The sequence below is a fragment of the Mauremys mutica genome, chromosome 1 (genome assembly GCF_020497125.1).
Source record: "Mauremys mutica isolate MM-2020 ecotype Southern chromosome 1, ASM2049712v1, whole genome shotgun sequence".
NCBI classification, from domain to species: Eukaryota; Metazoa; Chordata; order Testudines; family Geoemydidae; genus Mauremys; species Mauremys mutica.
In genome coordinates, this window is record NC_059072.1 from 138,590,136 (window position 1) to 138,608,066 (window position 17,931).

The 17,931-nt window shown below is 49.0% G+C and overlaps 1 protein-coding gene across 1 annotated transcript in view; it reads right to left on the minus strand.

The window, feature by feature from the left end:
- The window catches only part of LOC123355778 (antigen WC1.1-like), a 76,084-nt gene that overhangs the window by 26,195 nt on the left and 31,958 nt on the right, over positions 1-17,931 (minus strand). The gene's annotated exons all lie outside the window — the stretch shown is intronic.

Consider the following 17,931-nt stretch of genomic DNA (forward strand, 5'->3'; position numbering starts at 1 on the left):
CAGTTAGAAATAAAAAAAACAATATATAACAAATGGAAAACAGTAGTATTATATAACAATCAATATACATTAGATGTTAAGATGTGTAGAAAATTGATAAGGGAGGCTAATGATATTAGGGAAAAAATCATGGGTTGCTGTGCTAAGGAGACTCGTAAGGCATTTTTTAAGTATACCAGGAACAAACAAAAAATCAGTGGTGGAGTTCCACTGCAAATCAAGATGTTTAAACTGTTAATAATGATGACAAAAAGGCAGAAGTATTCAATAAACATTTCTGATTTTGGATTGAAACAGGATGTATCATATTATGTGAAAAGGATGAACTACTTATCAGTCCATTTGTAACTCAGGAGGAAGTTAAACAGTCTTTACTATTTTTATATCAGCAAGCCTCAATAGCTGATAAAACCGCAGAATAAGAGAAATGTAGGGTTGGAAGGAATCTCAAGAGGTCCATCTCCAAGGGAGGTTTAAGTATACCTAGGCCACCCTGACAGATGTTTGTGTAACTTCTTGTGCAAAGTCACTGATGATGGGGATTACACAACCTCTCTATGTACCCTTTCCAGTACTTAATTATCCCTATAGTTAGAAAGTTTTTTTCTAATATCTAATCTGAATCTCATTTGCTACAATCTAAAATGATTGTCTAGTCCTACCCTTGGTGGATATGGATAGCAATTGACAAACTATCTTTCAGTTATTTGAAGACTGGTATCAGTTCACCTCTCAGTCTTCTCTTCTCTCAACTAAAAATGTCCAATTCTTTCAACATTTCCTCATAGATCATGATTTCGAAATCTCTTACTCTGTTGCCCTCCTCTGGACATTCTTCAATTTGTCTTTATCTTTCTTAAACAGTGATGAGCAAAACTGGATACAGTATTCCAGCTGAGGCCACACCAGTGCGAAGTAGAGTGGGACAATTACCTCCTGTGTCTTACATATAACATTCTTGTTAATACAATTCAGAATGGCATTTCCCTTTTCCACAACAGCATCACAACTTTTCAGATTGTGATCCACTATAACCCCAAGATCATTTTCTGCAGAACTGCTGCCTAGTCAGCTATTCCCAATTTTGGGGGGTTTCTTTGCATTTGATTTTTCCTTTGTAAGTCTAATGCTTTGCACTTGTCTTTATTGAATTTCACTTTACTGATTTCAGACCAATTCTCCAGTTTATCAAGATCGTTTTGAATTTTAACCCTGCCTTCCAAAGAGCTTGCGACCCCCTCAGCTTCATGTCATCCACAAATTGTGTAAGTGTATCGCTACTCCATCACCCAAGTCATTTACGAAACTATTGAATAGTACCAGCCCAGGACAGTGTTATTTTGTATTTATCCATAGGGACACAGCAATCACAGAGAAAAAAATAAAGCAACTGAAGGCCCACAGGGCTATGTCTTACCGAAAGCTCAGCTTTCCCCTCAAAATCTGGGCTGACTCAGCATATCCCAGGAACCCCTGCTTCTGGGGATTGTGTTACAGTCTCCTTCCCTGCAGACCTTGCCTCACCCACTCTGTTCATCAGGGCTCCCTTGTTAACAATTCCCAAGCTCGCATTTTAAGATTTTCCACCTCAGGGGCCTTCCCAAGGAAGGGGGCTTGTGCTCAGCTTGGCCAGATGGAAAAGTTCAAAACCCCTGACACCTGTTTTGTCAGTTACGTACCAGTAACTGGGTTCTATGAAACCACTGTCTGCCATCCTGGCACATGTATGGAGCTCAGACGGGGGTTACCCTTTGAACCCTGGTAGGAAATGTGAAAATAGCAGTAAAAGGGACTGAAGTGCACATAATAGTCACAGAAATACAGATATAGCCCATGTTCTTTGCAGGGTTATAGTAGACAAAGAACTGAACATGAGCTCCCAGTGTGATGCTGCTGCAAAAACTGCTAAGGTGATCCCTGGATGTATAAATAGGGGAGCAATGAGTGCAGCTGGCTGAAACGCAGGGTTTCCAGTGTACAGGAAATTTCACTATTTTAAAATGTCCTGTGAATTGGAAATCCAGCTAAAATTTTGTTTTGGAAACTCCAGCCCATGGTGTATCCAACATGAAATTTGCTCCCAGGAACCCCGACAGATGCGGAGTGACACTGACATCCTTGTCAGTTTCACCACTGTTAGTATCAGGACAATCATGTCAATTTCTCACAGCCACTGCTGGGGCTCTGGGGCAGCCTCATCATGTGGCCTGCCCTGGACCGGAGACCCCCGGGCTCCCAGACTCCTTGGCCAGCTGGCAGCCTAAATAGGCAAATAGCCCAGTCCAGGACATTCTGCAAGGCAGGGCTGCCCCAGAGCCACAGACCCTGGGACACCAGAACCCATCCCAGGACTTCCAGAATCCCTGATGTAGACCCTGGAGCTGAGCCTTGGTTAGAGCTGGGGCTCCCAGGGCTTCCTATCCCATGGCAAAGAGCCTGAAAGCATTGGCAGGGCTGCCCTGGACGTACAGACCCTAGAAAGCCCAGGGTCTCCAATTCTGAGGCAATCTATATGGTGAGGCTGCCTCAGAGCTGCAGATCCTAGAAGACTGGGGTACCCAGCCCTGGGACAAGCTGCATGGCAGGACTAACAGGAGCAACCAGGAACCTGGCAGGGAACCATGGACATTTCCACCAGACCCTGCTTGTGGTTTCGAGAAAGTTCTTTGAACCTGATTCATTTTCATGACAAGTACTGAATTCAACAAACTGGCATTTTCCATTTAAACTCTTGTTTGCCAAATAATTTCCAACCAGCTCTAGTAGGATGTTGATTTTTCCTGTGTGTGCAGCACTGGGGAGACAAATACTGCATCTGCTTTTAGCATCCACATTGTAAGAAGGATGTTAAAAAATTGGAAAGGACACCGAGAAGATCCACAATAATGATTCCAGAGCTTGAAAATGTGCCCTGTAGTGAGTGATTTAAGGAGGCCAATCTGTTTAGCTTGTCAAAAAGATGACCTAGATGTGCCTTGATTTCAGTGTATAAATACCTTCCCGTGGACAAAATGCTGCATATTAAAGGCCTTCTTAATCTAGTGGGGAAGGCATAACAAGAACCAATGGATGGAAGTTAAAGCCAGATAAGTTTCTATTAGAGGTAAGACAGACATAATACTGATGAAACATTGGAACAAACTACCAAGGGAAGCAGAAGATTCTCTACCTCCTGAAGTATTCAGAACAAAATTGGATGCCTTTCTGGAAGATACGCTTTAGCCAAACACAAGTTCAGAGGAAGTACAGAAGTAATTGGTTTAAATTCTTTAATCTTTGTTACCCAGGAGGTCAGACTAGATCTAAAGCTCCCTTCTGGCCCTAAAATCTATAAAGCTATGAATCAAAAATAAATTTAAGATTTCAAAGAGAAGCATTCAAACATTCAGAATGCCAGACTTGTACCTGCCTGTGAAACCTTCATTAGTCCCTTTGTGACTATGGGTGCAGGTTCATTGTCCAGAACATGAACCTGGAAAAAGCGTGGTTGGTGTTGAAAAACACAGACACTCATGAGAAGTGCTAGGCATTGACACGTGCATAAACACATTCCAGAAGGGTAATACCAGAGCACCCTGATACAGGGTTATGGTGTAAACACACTAACCAATGATGATACAGGGACACACTAACCCCTCCTAATGGTCAGGTCAGGATGACAAGGTGATGGATAGAGATGTTTTGATCCAACCAAAATGTACCAGGTAAAGGGTGGTAATTAACCACATCTGAGGGGCAAGACATAACTGATTCCTATCAGAGTATAAAAGACAAGTTGCAGAGGGAGTCTTTTGGCCTCGGAGTGGGGAGGTGGGGGTGGAAAGTCTCACCACTCACTGAGCCAAGTTCATTGTAAGAGGCATAGAGGTGCCAGTGTAACTGTAGACATTGATCCGGGGAGCTAGTACCGTGCTTTGTCAGCAATAAATCTGACGAGCGCCTTCACCACTGAACCAAGACTGTGGTCTTCTTGGGCAGTGTGATTGAGGCCTGCTGCGTTAGCTATCTGCACAGAGCTGAAAACACACACAGAGAGAAAACACACACAGCCAACACCTGACAACACCTGGGAGGTAGGGCAGTGTTGTTATCTCCATTTTACACATGGAGAACCGAAGCCCAGAGACACTGTGGCCAAAATTATCAAAAGCATCCACTGATTTTAGGTGCTCAACTTGAGATACCCAAGTCCTGGCTTTTGAGAGTACTTCGGCTTGTGCAGCACAGCTCCCACTGACTTCAGTTTAGAGCTGTGAGTGCTCAGCACTTCTGCAAATCAGACACTCACAGTCTCAAGGGGGTGTGACAAAGTTCCTCTTCTACCTTGGTGGGTCCTGCGCTTCTTGGCGGATTTGCTCACCTCAGTGATCTTCTCCTCTGGTGGAACCCACAGTCTGGGTCAACTCCTCCTGTGTCTGATCAGGAGTTGGAAGGTTTAGGGGGAACCCAGGCCCACCCTCTACTCCGGGTTCCAGCCCAGGGCCCTGTGGATTGCAGCTGTCTATAGTGCCTCTTGTAACAGCTGCATGACAGCTACAACTCCCTGGGCTACTTCCCCATGGCCTCCTCCAAACACCTTCTTTATCCTCACCACAGGTTCTTCCTTCTGGTGTCTGATAATGCTTGTATTCCTCAATCCCCTAGCAGCACACCCTCTCACTCTCAGCTCCTTGTGCCTCTTGCTCCCAGCTCCTCACACACACTTCTCTCCTCTGGCTCTTCCCCCCTAGACTGGAGTGAGCTCCCCTTTTTATACCAGGTGCCTTGATTAGCCTGTCCTGATTGGCTGCAGGTGCTCCAATCAATGTAGCTCTCTCCGGTGCCTTCTAGAAAGTTCTTAATTGGCCCCAGGTGCCTTGATTAGCCTGTTCTGATTGGCTGCAGGTGCTCCAATCAATGTAGCTCTCTCCGGTGCCTTCTAGAAAGTTCTTAATTGGCCCCAGGTGCCTTGATTAGCCTGGAGCAACTGCCATTTTGGTTCCCATCCGGCCTTGCTTCATCACAGGGGCCACCCATAAAATGAGGAACACACAATTAATGACCACCTGTGAAACATCTGGTTTCAGCGACTTGCCAAGCATCACATAGGAACTCTGTGGCAGAGGCAGGAATAGACCCTAATTCCCCAGGGACCCTAATTCCCAACTACCTTAACAAGAGACCCTCCTTTCTCTTTCTGCAATTCCCAGCCTGATACACTGCACACTTCACAATTCCTGCAACAAATGAGGCAGGGATCCTACCGACAACCACCTCCTTCACTCCACAGCCCTGATTCAGAGCACTGTCAATTCCGTGTGCTGCATAAAGCAGGGGTCCTGTGGAGAAAATAGCAAGTTATCATGTAATGAAAGGCTGAATCTTAATGCATATGTAAAGACGGTCCAAAATAGAGTTGCAAGGTTTATTTTTTATGGCTCAACTTTGCAAACTTAATGTTCCTTAAAAGTAAAGTTTTGTGCATAATTTCCTACATTTTTAAAAAAGCAAACTGAAAAAATAGATGTTCCAGAATGCGGAATCATGTTGCCACCCCCATGGGTCATCAGCAGCTTTTCAGCCTTTAGATTCACCACACAAACCTCTGCCACTGGAGCTAATGGAGTAACTGACAGCAGTAGTAGGTTGTCATCCTCTTTGTGGACCAGCACTAGAAGAGGATCAGAAGATTTGGCTGGAGGGTTTGACAGCTATTTCCTGACAGCAGGGGAATGGCAAAACTCAGGGATATTGCGTTCCATTCCAGGCTCTAGAGAGATGTGTGTTCTAGCCAGAGCTGCCCAGAGGATTCCAGGGGTCTGGGGTCTTCGGCGGCGGGGGGGCTCTGCTTCGGCGGTAATTCGGCAGTGGGGGATCCTTCCACTCCGGGAGCAGCTGCCGAAGTGCCCCGAAGACCCGCAGCGGGGGCCCCCCGCCGCCGAATTACCGCCGAAGTGGGACTCGCCGCCGAAGCGCAGCCGGGTCTTCGGGACACTTCGGCAGCAGGTCCCGGAACGGAAGGACCCCCCGCCGCCGAATTACCGCCAAAGACCCGGCTGCCATCCCACTTCGGCGGTAATTCGGCAGTGGGGGGTCCTTCCGCCCCGGAGTGGAAGGACCCCCCGCCAGTGAAGACTGGGAGAGGAAGAAGCTCCGGGGGCCCTGAAAAACTCTCGTGGGGGCCCCTGCAGGGCCCCGGGGCCTGGGGCAGATAGCACTAGAAGAGGATCAGAAGATTTGGCTGGAGGGTTTGACAGATATTTCCTGACAGCAGGGGAATGGCAAAACTCAGGGATACTGAGTTCCATTCCAGGCTCTAGAGAGATGTGTGTTCTAGCCAGAGCTGCCCAGAGGATTCCAGGGGTCTGGGGTCTTCGGCGGCGGGGGGAGGGCTCTGCTTCGGTGGTAATTTGGCGGTGGGGGGTCCTTCCACTCCGGGACCAGCCGCCGAAGTGCCCTGAAGACCCGCAGTCTGGGCCCCCCGCCGCCAAATTACCGCCGAAGCGGGACCCACCGCCGAAGCGCAGCCGGGTCTTCGGGACACTTCGGCAGCAGGTCCCGGAACGGAAGGACCCCCCGCCGCCGAATTACTGCCAAAGACCCGGCTGCCATCCCACTTCTGCGGTAATTCGACAGTGGGGGGTCCTTCCGCCCCAGAGTGGAAGGACCCCCCGCCAGTGAAGACTGGGAGAGGAAGAAGCTCCGGGGGCCCTGAAAAACTCTCGTGGGGGCCCCTGCAGGGCCCCGGGGCCTGGGGCAAATTGCCCCACTTGCCCCCCCCCGGGTGGCCCTGGTTCTAGCAGTCACAGACCCTTCTTCCCATGTTCCTCCTTCAGCCCCCTCCCCTCCAACCTGTCCCTGTCCCAGTTCTGTCTCTTCCCCATTCCTTGCTCTACATCCCAGTCCCATTCTCCTTGTCTACCAATTTCCAGTCTCCACTCCTCAAGCTTCTCATCCCCAGACCCAATCTCCTTGCCAAGCCAGTCCTAGAATTCACCTCTGGCTTCCCCAGCCAAGTGCTAGTTTCCCTCCCTGTTCTCTGTGCTGCCCCTCCCCTTTGGGGCCCTCATCTGGTCTGTTTCTCACTCCCACACTTGCGCTGGGTTCTCCTGTCTGTCCCAAACCCCAGTTTCCCTCCCTGGATGCCTCATCCAATCTCAAGGCTTCTCTACATGAACACGTAGTTTGTGGCTAAATTTAACCCGCACTGGGCTGCTGCACAGTGAGTGTCTGTGTGGAACCTGCTGCTGCGCACTAACATTCCCCTAGTGCTTTGAAACAGGACTAGATCTGTTCCCTAGGGAGCTGTTAGGGCTTGTCTCCCCTCCTGCGCTGTATCAGTGCCAGTGCATCAATGTAATGGTGCCGATTTAGCACGTCTGATGAAGATACATTACATGGATGGAAGAACGTTTTAAATCGATGTAACTTACGTTCTGGGCCGGGGGGAGTCACACCCCTGAGTGACATAATTTACATCAACTTAAGCGCTAGTGTAGACAAGGCCTCGGAGCATGGCAGCACAGTCCACACAGACACTGGGTGACTGTCAGGACAGTGCAAGGTAGATTGACACCCCAGCTTGCCACACGCTAAATGTTCGTGTGGATCTGCTCTCAGTCTCCCCCACCCCACCCTGGCTGCTTATTCCAGTCTCGTTGCCCAGTTAGTCTTAGACTCCCCCGACACCCTGGTTCCTCACCCACCTCCAGTTCCTCCCCACTGGTTCCCAGTCCCACTCTCCTCACCCAGTCAGTCCCAATCTCACCAGCTCCCAATCTCCTCGCTCAGCAAGTCACAGTCTCTCCTCACCCACTCCCTCTCCTAATCACCCTGCTTAGCCAGTCCTAGTCTCTTTCCCTCTCCTCCGAGTTCCATTCTCCTTGCTCTGCCAGTCCCCATCTCCCACTTTCTCTCCCAGTCCCAGTTTATCTCCATCCACCAGACTCCAGGCTCAGAATATTCCCCCTGCATCCTTGTCCTCATCTACTTTCCCCTCTCACCCTGTGTTCAATTCCGGTAGCTTCCTCCCCACACTGCCTCGGTCCAATAGGTGGAAACAGTCTCCCTCATCTCAGTTCTAGTGCCTGGTGCCTCGCCGACCCATAGCAGCCAGGAGCATAATTTCAGCATAATTGTATTGGTTACACATCTTGCCACTGCTGCAACCCATCACCTTTTGATGAAGGGGCTTGTGTGCTCCAATGATCCTCAGAGCTATGCTATCGGGAGCTTCATTTTTCTTCACATTTGGTATAATGAGAAGATTCCAGAAGACTTGAGAAATGCCAACATTGTTACCATCTTTAAAAAAGGAGATAAGTTGGAGTGTGGAAATTATCGTGGCATTGCCTTACTATCTACAGCAGGGGAAACTCTCGCCCGTATCCTCTTAAACCGATTACTTCCCATTGCTGAGGAAATATTGCCAGAATCTCAGTGTGGTTTTAGACCATCTTGAGAGACAACCAACATGATCTTCGTTGCCCACCAAATCCAGGAAAAGTCTTGGGAGCAAAATCAGGACCTGTACATGGCCTTCATCTATTTGACAAAGGCCTTTGACTCTGTCAATCACAAAGCCCTGTGGAAGATGCTGCCCAGATTTGGCTGCCCTCCAAAACTTATTCAGTACAGAAAGGATGGGCGGCTTATTAATCTTTGACATTTCTGCTTTAAGTCTAAGGTCCTCAGGGCGTCCATTACTGACCTTCAGTACGCTGATGACTGTGTCATTGTCACACACAATGAGAGTGCCCCTCAGTCCACACTGCATTTTTTTGCACAAGCTTACCGACACCTATGACTCTCACTCAATATCAAGAAAACTAAACTAAAGTGCTCCATCAGCCTGATTCAGGCCTTGCACATCACCCACCAGAAATCACCATCAAGGGACAGACCTTAGAGAGAGTTGAGGACTTCTGTTACCTCAGTAGCCAACTTTCTCAAAATACAGAAATTCACAGTGAGATCCAGCACAGGATCCATTGTGCAAGTGCTTCCTTTGGGAAACTGCTCTGGAGTGGTTTCACAGCCCGTGTCCTACGGAAGGACACCAAGATCCAGGTCTATGAGACAATTGTTATTCTACACTTCTTTATAGATGCAAAACCCGGGTGACCTATCAACAGCACCTCAAGAGTCTGGAGAGGTACCACCAATGATGCCTCCAGAAGATCCTTTACACCAAGTGGGAAGATTGCTGCACTAACACCAGCATCCTCATTGAAGCCAATGCCACCAACATTGAAGCAATGATCCACACTCACCAACTCCGTTGGCCTGGACATTGTGTGCAGATGCCAAACTCTCGCCTCCCAAAACAAGACCTCTACTCTTAGCTCACCCATGGTCAGAGATCCTGTGGTAGTCAGAGGAAATCCTACAAAGACACACTGAAAGTGTATCTCAAGAAAACTCATGTGGACATCACAAGCTGGGAGGAGCAAGGAACCAACTGATGTCAATGATGCCACATTCTCCACCAGGCAGTGGCCTGCTTTGAGGAGAAGTGCCTTGCCCTTGAAGTTGAAAAGAGAGAGAGAAGGAAGGAAAGAAAAAGAACTTTCTCCCAGCAGGCAGCTGACCCGTCAGGAAATGTCTGTACCTACTGAGGGCAGATCTATGGTTCCAGGATCAGATTCCTCAGTCTCGGGACCCATATGTAAATCTGTGGTAGAGATTATCCTCGAATGGAGGGATCACCAATGATGGTGATGCTGCTGCTGCAACCAATGAGGCTGGGGCCTACAGACAAAAGCCTCTTTCACTGTGCATCCCTGATTCACTCCCTGGGCACCGTCCAGCCTGTGCAATGACTGAGTTGGAACCTTGGCGGAGGAGAAAGTTTTGCCGAAGTTTGGTATGAATCCAACCAGAAATGAGAAGTGAAAGCTGGACGAGAAGGGGTTGAGAGAGTCAAAGTTGCTGAGGTAATATCTTTTATTGGACCAACTCCTGTTGGTGAGAGAGACAAGCTTCTGAGCTTGCGCACAAATCTTCTCTGTCAGATCAAAAGTTTGTCTCTCTCCAGCAGAAATGGGCCCAATAAAGGACATTACCTCACCCACCCTGTCTCTCTCATATCCTGGGACTAACACGGCTACAACAACACTGCATATAAGAAGGTGACTGTCACTCTTTGGAAAGTTTTCTAGTATTCTGTCAGGACAGCATCTCTCAAAAATCACTTGGTGCAGAAACATCACAGCTCCCGTATGTGTTTGTTCTCAGTGGTATCTAGTGCACAGGGCAGTTTGTAGATGACTGGGTGGTTATTTCTGGAATAATTGTGAATGGGCCCAATCCTGAGTCCTTTATCTTGCTTCTAACTCAGTCTGTACAAACCAAACTCACATTACAATCAATAGCTGCCTGCCTGAGTAAGGAACCCTGGGTTTGGCCTTAGGAGCTGGCCCTGAACCTCTATCCAGGGAAGACGGGGATTAGTGACAAGAATGAACATAACTATAAGGGCCATGAAAAGACTCATCCTCCTCTCCAACCATGTGGAACTACCCTGCCAGCACTGCAGGGTTTAAAGGAGCCTTTGGGCCCAGCTAGCCCCACCCCACTGTACCTGCAGCCAATGCCAGGCCTGGGGGTGAGAAAAGGAGAGAGCTTGGCTCAGTTGAAGGCTGACTGGCGAAGAGGCAGGAGCTATCCGCCTCCCTACCTGAGGGGAAAGGTCACTAGCCTGCCAGCCGAGGCAGCCACCAGGGAATAAGTGCTGTCTCCCCAGCCAAGGGGGACTGTGGAGGAGACTAGTAGCCTCCAGCAACTGAGGTAACTGGGTCCCTAAAGCCCAGAGACATTGTGGGGTTCAGTCTCACCAAACTTACAGCTGCCCCACCTGAAGGAGGCTGGGACGAGAGGGCGCTATGGGGTACAAACCACCCAGTGAACAGTACTAGAGGGGCCATGCCCCAAACAAAAGGGACAGTGGTAAGAAGTAGCCCAGGGCAGGGGATTTAGACTCCCTGCTGGGAGGCCTCCCCTATTCAGGGGTAGATGCAGGCAGGACCCTGGGCTGGGACCTGGTAGAGAGCAAGGGCCTAGGTTTCCCTACCCCACTGCCTAAAAGACTGAGGCAAATTGGCCTTGAAAACAAGGGGCTGGAGGTAAAGGGAACCAATCACTAGGCAGTCCAGCCCTTCAAGCGCCCTGTTACAAACTCAAACGTCATTGCCACTGCAAACGTGCACCTCCAGCTGAGATGCAGGCACAGTTTTACAGAAAGGTGCACAGAAGGGACTTTTGCTTTGATACCCCTTTGTTTGTGTGCAGCTCCCTCCTCCTGGTGAGGCTCAGAGGAGAGGGACTTCCTGCTGTGCACTTGCTAGGTGTGCAGCACAAGGCATTGCAGTTGTTATTACCACATTAGGGAATTTACATTGGCGAAGGTCGACCTGTTTTCTGCAGGGTTTCAAAGTCCTGACAATGAAGCTCATTTTTGTAAAGTTCCTGCCCAACCCATCTTTTTATTTTGTAAAAATACTAGGAAATTGCAGACAGAAGCACGGTCTGAATGAGTTCTCCCCTGACAGCTAGCTGGGCACGGGAAACACTTCAGGAGCAAACTGTATTTACATGAACACACCTCCTCTGCCTAGATATCCAGCAGCTATAGCGGGATGTAAATTACTGGGGTGTAAATTTATCTCACACTAGCCTGCTGCACACTGAGTGTCTGTGTGGACCCTGCTGCTGCACACTAACATTTTCCTAGTGCTGTAAAACAGGAGTAAATCAAAGCACACTAGGGAACTGTTAGTGCCCGCCAGCATGGACCACATGGACACTCGGTGCATGGCAGGACAGTGCAGGGTAGATTTGCACCCCAGCTTGCCACATACTAAATGTTCATGTAGATCTGCTCTCAGTCTCTCCAACCCCACCCTGACTGCTTATTCCAGTCTCGTTGCCCAGTTAGTTTTAGACTCTCCCCACACTCTGGTCCCTGATTCAGTCTGTCCTCACCCACCGCCAGTTCCACCCCACTGGTTCCCAGTCCCAGACTCCTTGTCCAGTCAGTCCCAGTCTCCCCCAGCTCCCAATCTCCTTGCTCAGCAAGTCACAGTCTCTGTCCCCCAACTCTTGTTCTATTTACTCAGCCAAGCCAGTAACAGTCTCCTCCCCTCCCTCCTCCCAGACCCAGTCTCCTTGCCCAGACAGTTCCCATCTCCCCCTTTCTCAACCAAGTCTCAGTTTCTCGCTTCCCACCAGTATCCAGTCTCGGAATGTCCATCTCTCCCCCGGCCACCCCACAGGCTCCTTGTCCCAATCTACTCTCCTCCTCTCATCCCGGTTTGATTCTTGCCCCTTCTACCTTCAATTCAGGTGGTTTCCTTTCTGCACTGCCTGGGCCCAATAGGGGAAGACAGTCTCCCTGGGACAGAGTGCTGGGGGTGAACAGATGAGCCTGCACTCGGATTGTGATGCTGGCAGACCGGGTGCCAGCTCATGCCAAAGCCCCAGGTCTCATTGAAGGCTTACAAATGCACAGCCTGGCCAATTCACATGTGTATTAGTATTGGTCATTGTGATTATTAAATGTGTAAATGTATAAGAGTGTTTAATCTTCAAGAAAACTAAAAGGATGTTATTTGCATTGTTCTCACTTATCTGTATCCCATTATAATGCAATAGCAAACATTTACACTGTGTATAGGCCTGTAACTAAATAACCCATCAAACGAGAAAGAAGCCTTGTGGAATGCAAATTAAGAACTTTCACAGGCAAGTGGTCATTGTGTGTGATGATCGGAGGCAAACACTAAATGCATTCCTCACTCTCCGTCATCAAAGGAAGATTCCGTGTGGGTAATGACCCTCTCAGTTTGTTTTCTGTGAGAAGAAGCTGTAAGTCTGGATTCAGGGAAAGATCCTTCATCTCTGGACTGTCTGATTTCTAACAGGGTGGAATAAGTGAACAAAAAGATGGAGCTCCCCAGAGTTATTCAGGCCCTGAGAGACTTTTGGGAAACTGGCAGATGACTACATCTCTGCTACAATTTTGAATTATAGACGGTGGCCACTGGGAACTGCGGGCAGCTGTGAAATGTAAACAAACTATCTGGCGGCCCAGCAATTGATTACTCTGATGGGCCACATGCGGCCTGCAGGCCGCAGGTTGCCCACCACCGGTCTGAGGGCTCTGTCTGTGACTCCATAGTGAGACTGTTATAGTAATCCAGGCACAGGTGCCAGCTTCCAATTGTCCCGGGGGTGCTCAACTCCCGCTCCGCCCCCAGTCCCATCCCCACCCCTTCCCCAATGCCCCGTCTCTTTCTATCCTTCCTCCGAGTGCACCCCATTCCTGCCCCTCCCTCTCAGTGCCTCCTGGACGCCACGGAACAGCTGATCACAGTGGGTGGGAGGCACAGGGAGGGAGAGGGAAGAGTTGATCGGTGGAGCCACCAGCAGGCAGGAGGTGCTATGGGGGGAGCTTAGCTGCTGGTGGGTGCTGAGCACCCGCTAATTTTTTCCACAGAGTCGGTGCCTATGAATGTTACTGGTCTGGTGAAACCTAATTATAGAACACACCACCAGTTTGCAGTGTCTGCCCTGTTTTCTGACAGTCTGCCCTGAGGTAGTCAAGTATCAGAGGGGTAGCCGTGTTAGTCTGGATCTGTAAAAGCAGCAAAGAGTCCTGTGGCACCTTATAGACTAACAGACGTTTTGGAGCATGAGCTTTCGTGGGTGAATACCCACTTCGTCGGATGCATGTGAGGAGGCACTCTCAGTCATAAGTCTTTCCAGACAGTGTGACACTGATCTCTTAGACGTCAGTTAGTCCCCCAAAGAAAGCTGACTGAGGTCATTAGCTAAGAAGGCTCGCAGACTGGATGGATAAAGAGCCAAGTAAGCCATCAGCCCGAATCTGATAAAGAAGCACAGGAAGGATGCCCCTGGTGGGGAAAGAGAGAGGGTAACAGGGCTAGCTGAGCCCAGTCTCAGAAAGGCCTTAGGGGAGGGAAATCTTTCTTGTCCTCAGGTCCTGAGGTGAGGGCCAAAAACCCAGAGGATACTGTGCACAGACTGTTGCATGGGAACTGTAGTGCTATTGGTGAAGGGAACTCAACACAAATGGCACGGTGAATGCACAACTAGTGGAGTCTAGGCTGTTTCTGTTGTTGCTAGAGAATTTACATCTGCAAGGGCCAGGCTGTTTTCTGCAGAATTTCAAAGCCCTGGCAATGAAGCTCATTTTTATGAAGTCCTGCCCATCAGCTTTAGTTTTTAACAATGCTAGGAAATTGCATATCACCCCCCACCTTCCCCTTCCCCATGTTAAGAGGATGTTGAGATTTTGCATAGAAACGCTCACAAGGATTTAGGTGGGAAGCCTATGACAGATACAGAGGCAGCTGTCGTAGTGACCCAAGCAGTGGAAGACACAATGAGGATGACTGGATGTGGAAGCTGCGGCATGTACATGATCCTGGAGGGGGTACCTGAAAAGAGTTTCATCTGCCTGAAGTGTCACCTGATAGAGCTGATGGAGGAAAAGATCTGAGGATTGGAGATGCAGGTGGAAACTCTGAGGCCATGGCTACACTTGCAGATTTGCAGTGCTGTAGCAGGGTGTGAAAAAACACCCCCTCTAGCGCTGCAAGTTGCGGCGCTGCAAAGCGCCAGTGTGATCAGAGCCCCAGCGCTGGGAGCACGGCTCCCAGCGCTGTACGTTAATCCCCATAGGGAGGTGGAGTACGGACAGCGCTGGGAGAGCTCTCTCCCCGCGCTGGCGCTCCGACCACACTCGCGCTTCAAAGCGCTGCCGCGGGAGCGCTCCCGTGGCAGCGCTGTGCAGCGCTAAGTGTAGCCACAGCCTGACTGAGTTTAGAAGGGGGGGTCGAGCAGATGATGGAGCAAAGACACAAAGAGGCTGAAGGGAAAAGCTCAGACTCGCAGATGGAAGCAGGACCAAAGAACTCTGAGGGAAGACTGCTGGGTGAGGAAAGTGGACGGTGGAAGCATGTGACTAAGGGTATGTCTACACTACGGGATTATTCTGATTTTACAGAAATAATTTTTTGGAAACAGATTGTATAAAGTCGAGTGCACGCAGGCACACTAAGCAAATTTATTTGGCGGTGTGCGTCCATGTACCGAGGCTAGCGTCGACATCCGGAGCATTGCACTGTGGGTAGCCATCCCATATCTATCCCATAGTTCCCACAGTCTCCCCCGCTCATTGGAATTCTGGGTTGAGATCCCAATGCCTGATGGGGCCAAAAATTTGTCGCGGGTGGTGTGATGATGCGGTTCTGGCAGGACCCAACTGAGAGTGCCAATTCAAGATAAATTGCTTAAACAGGGCAGTTACATACCAAGGCTGGGGTTTTTCCACCTCTAAGGCAAACCAAACCAGGCAGACAAAGAGGACTTTGGTCTCACCCCATTGGTTAACCACAAGTCACACAAGCAATTCCCTTAGACACTCCAGTTTCCCAGTATCACCACCAGTGCCACTCGTCCTGGGGATGAATGGTTATGAAAACCAACACCCCAATAAAAGAAAAAGGTTCTCTCGATACCAAAGAATCAAGCCCCAGACCAAGGTCAATATATAAATCACAAATCACGCTGTTGCCAATCCTTTAGAATCTAAAATCTAAAGGTTTATTCATAAAAGGAAAAAGATATAGATGAGAGCTAGAATTGGTTAAATGGAATCAATCACATATAGTAATGGCAAAGTTCTTAGTTCAGGCTTGTAGCAGTGATGGAGTAAACTGCAGGTTCAAATCAAGGTCTCTGGAGTACATCCCCTCTGGGATGGGTCATCAGTCCTTTGTTCAGAGCTTCAGTTTGTAGCAAAGTACCTCTAAGGGTAAGAAGCAGGACTGAAGACCAGATGGAGATGAGGCATCAGCCTTTTATAATCTTTTCCAGGTGTAAGAACACCCCTTTGTCCTTACTGTGGAAAATTACAGCAAAATGGAGTCTGGAGTCACAAAGTTCCTGCATACTTTGCTGAGTTACAAGGCGTATCTGCCTTCTCTCAATGGGTCAATTGTATAGCTGATGGTCCTTAATGGGCCATCAAGCAGGCTAGGCAGAGCTAACACCAACTTGTCTGGGATGTCACCCAGAAGCATAGCATAAGTTTGAAGTACAAACAGTACAGAGCCAATATTCATAACTTCAACTAAAAAATGACACATGCATACAGACAGCATAATCATAACCAGCAACCCATAACCTGGTCTTAGACACTTATATGACCCCCTTTACATACGATTTGGTGCCACTACAGGACCTTGGTTGCAACCATGTTCTATATGGTCCCAGATTATATCAATAACGTCACAGGTGGTTATGGGTAAATGTCGTCAGTCAATCCTCCCTCCGTGAAAGCAACGGCAGACAATCATTTCGCACCCTTTTCCCTGGATTGCCTGGGCAGACGCCATAGCATGGCAACCATGGAGCCCATTCAACCTTTTTTCACTGTCACCATATGTCTACTGGATGCTGCTGACAGACGCAGTACTGCAATGCTACACAGCAACATCCCCTTTCCTTTGCAAGTTAGCAAAGACGGTTAGCAGCCCTACTGTACCGTCTGCTGCTTTGCAAGTTGACAAAGATGATTACCAGTCATACTGTACCATCTGCTGCTGTCATGGGTGCTCCTGGCCGGCCTCGGTGAGGTCGATCAGAGGCGCCTGGACAAAAATGGAAATCACTCCCCAGGTTATTCTCTTCTTTAAGTTTAGTCTAATGGAGAGTCAATCCTGCCTAGAATATCAGGCAAGCCTACTAAAGAACCAGAGAGGCAAATGGCTGCTCCGGATCAGAGGCCCAGACATCCCGCAGAAATGATGAACTGCATGCCATTCTAGGGGATGCCCCTGCAACAACCCCACCCCTTGCTTCCCTCCTCCCACACCCCTCCTGGGCTACCTTGGCAGTTATCCCCCCATTTGTGTGATGAAGTTTCTCATTCATGCATTCTTTATTACAACACTGACTTTATTGCCTCTGCAAGCAGAGATCACAGGGGGGAGGGGAGGGCGGTTGGCTTACAGCGAAGTAGAGCGAACCACCATTCTGCACTTGCTCAGCCTATAGCTGAAAATGGGAATCTGTGATAAGCAGTAGGATAGAAAAACAGGCAGGACTGAATGTCCATTTGTGTGTGGGCTTTTGGTTGACACTGGTAAAATACAAAATGTCCCAGGTTATGTATGTTGGGGGACAGTTCTAAATGGCAGCTTAATTTTTTTATTTGCAGCAAAACATAGAGGTCTAAGTATCTGATTGTGAGCCCTAGTAGCAAGGGGTAGGCTGGGGTAGGCACAACTGCACAATGCTGCTGACTGGGAGGGCAGCCTGAGGCAGAAGCCTACAACTGGCATGGTATTCCAGGCAGGACTGAATCCCCATTAGACAAAATTTAAAGAAGAGAATGACCTGGAGTCATTCCCATTTTTGCCCAGGAGCCTTTGGCAGACCTCACCGAGGCCAGCCAGGAGCACCCACGGGACGATGACGACAGATACCAATCCTACTGTACTGTCTGCTGTCCACAAGGCAAGGCAAGGGGATGCTGCTGTGTAGCGCTGCAGCACCGCGACTGCCAGGAGCATCCAGTAGACATATGATGACATTGAAAAAAGGTGAGAAACAATTTTTTCCCTTTGCTTTCATGGAGGTGGGGGAGGGGCTGACGACATATACCCTGAACCACCCGCGACAATGTTTTTGACCCTTCAGGCTTTGGGAGCTCAGCCCAGAATTCAAATGGTTTTCAGAGAGTGCGGGAACTGTGGGATAGCTACAGTCGTCAGTCGCCCCTCCCACCATGAGCGTCCATTTGATTCTTTGGCTTTCTGGTACACTTATCTCAGCTCCTTAAGTTTTTCGCAGCACTGTGCTGAGTCCCTGTTGTGGCCTCTGTCCATCATGGCCTTGGAGATTTTTTCAAATGTTTTGGCGTTT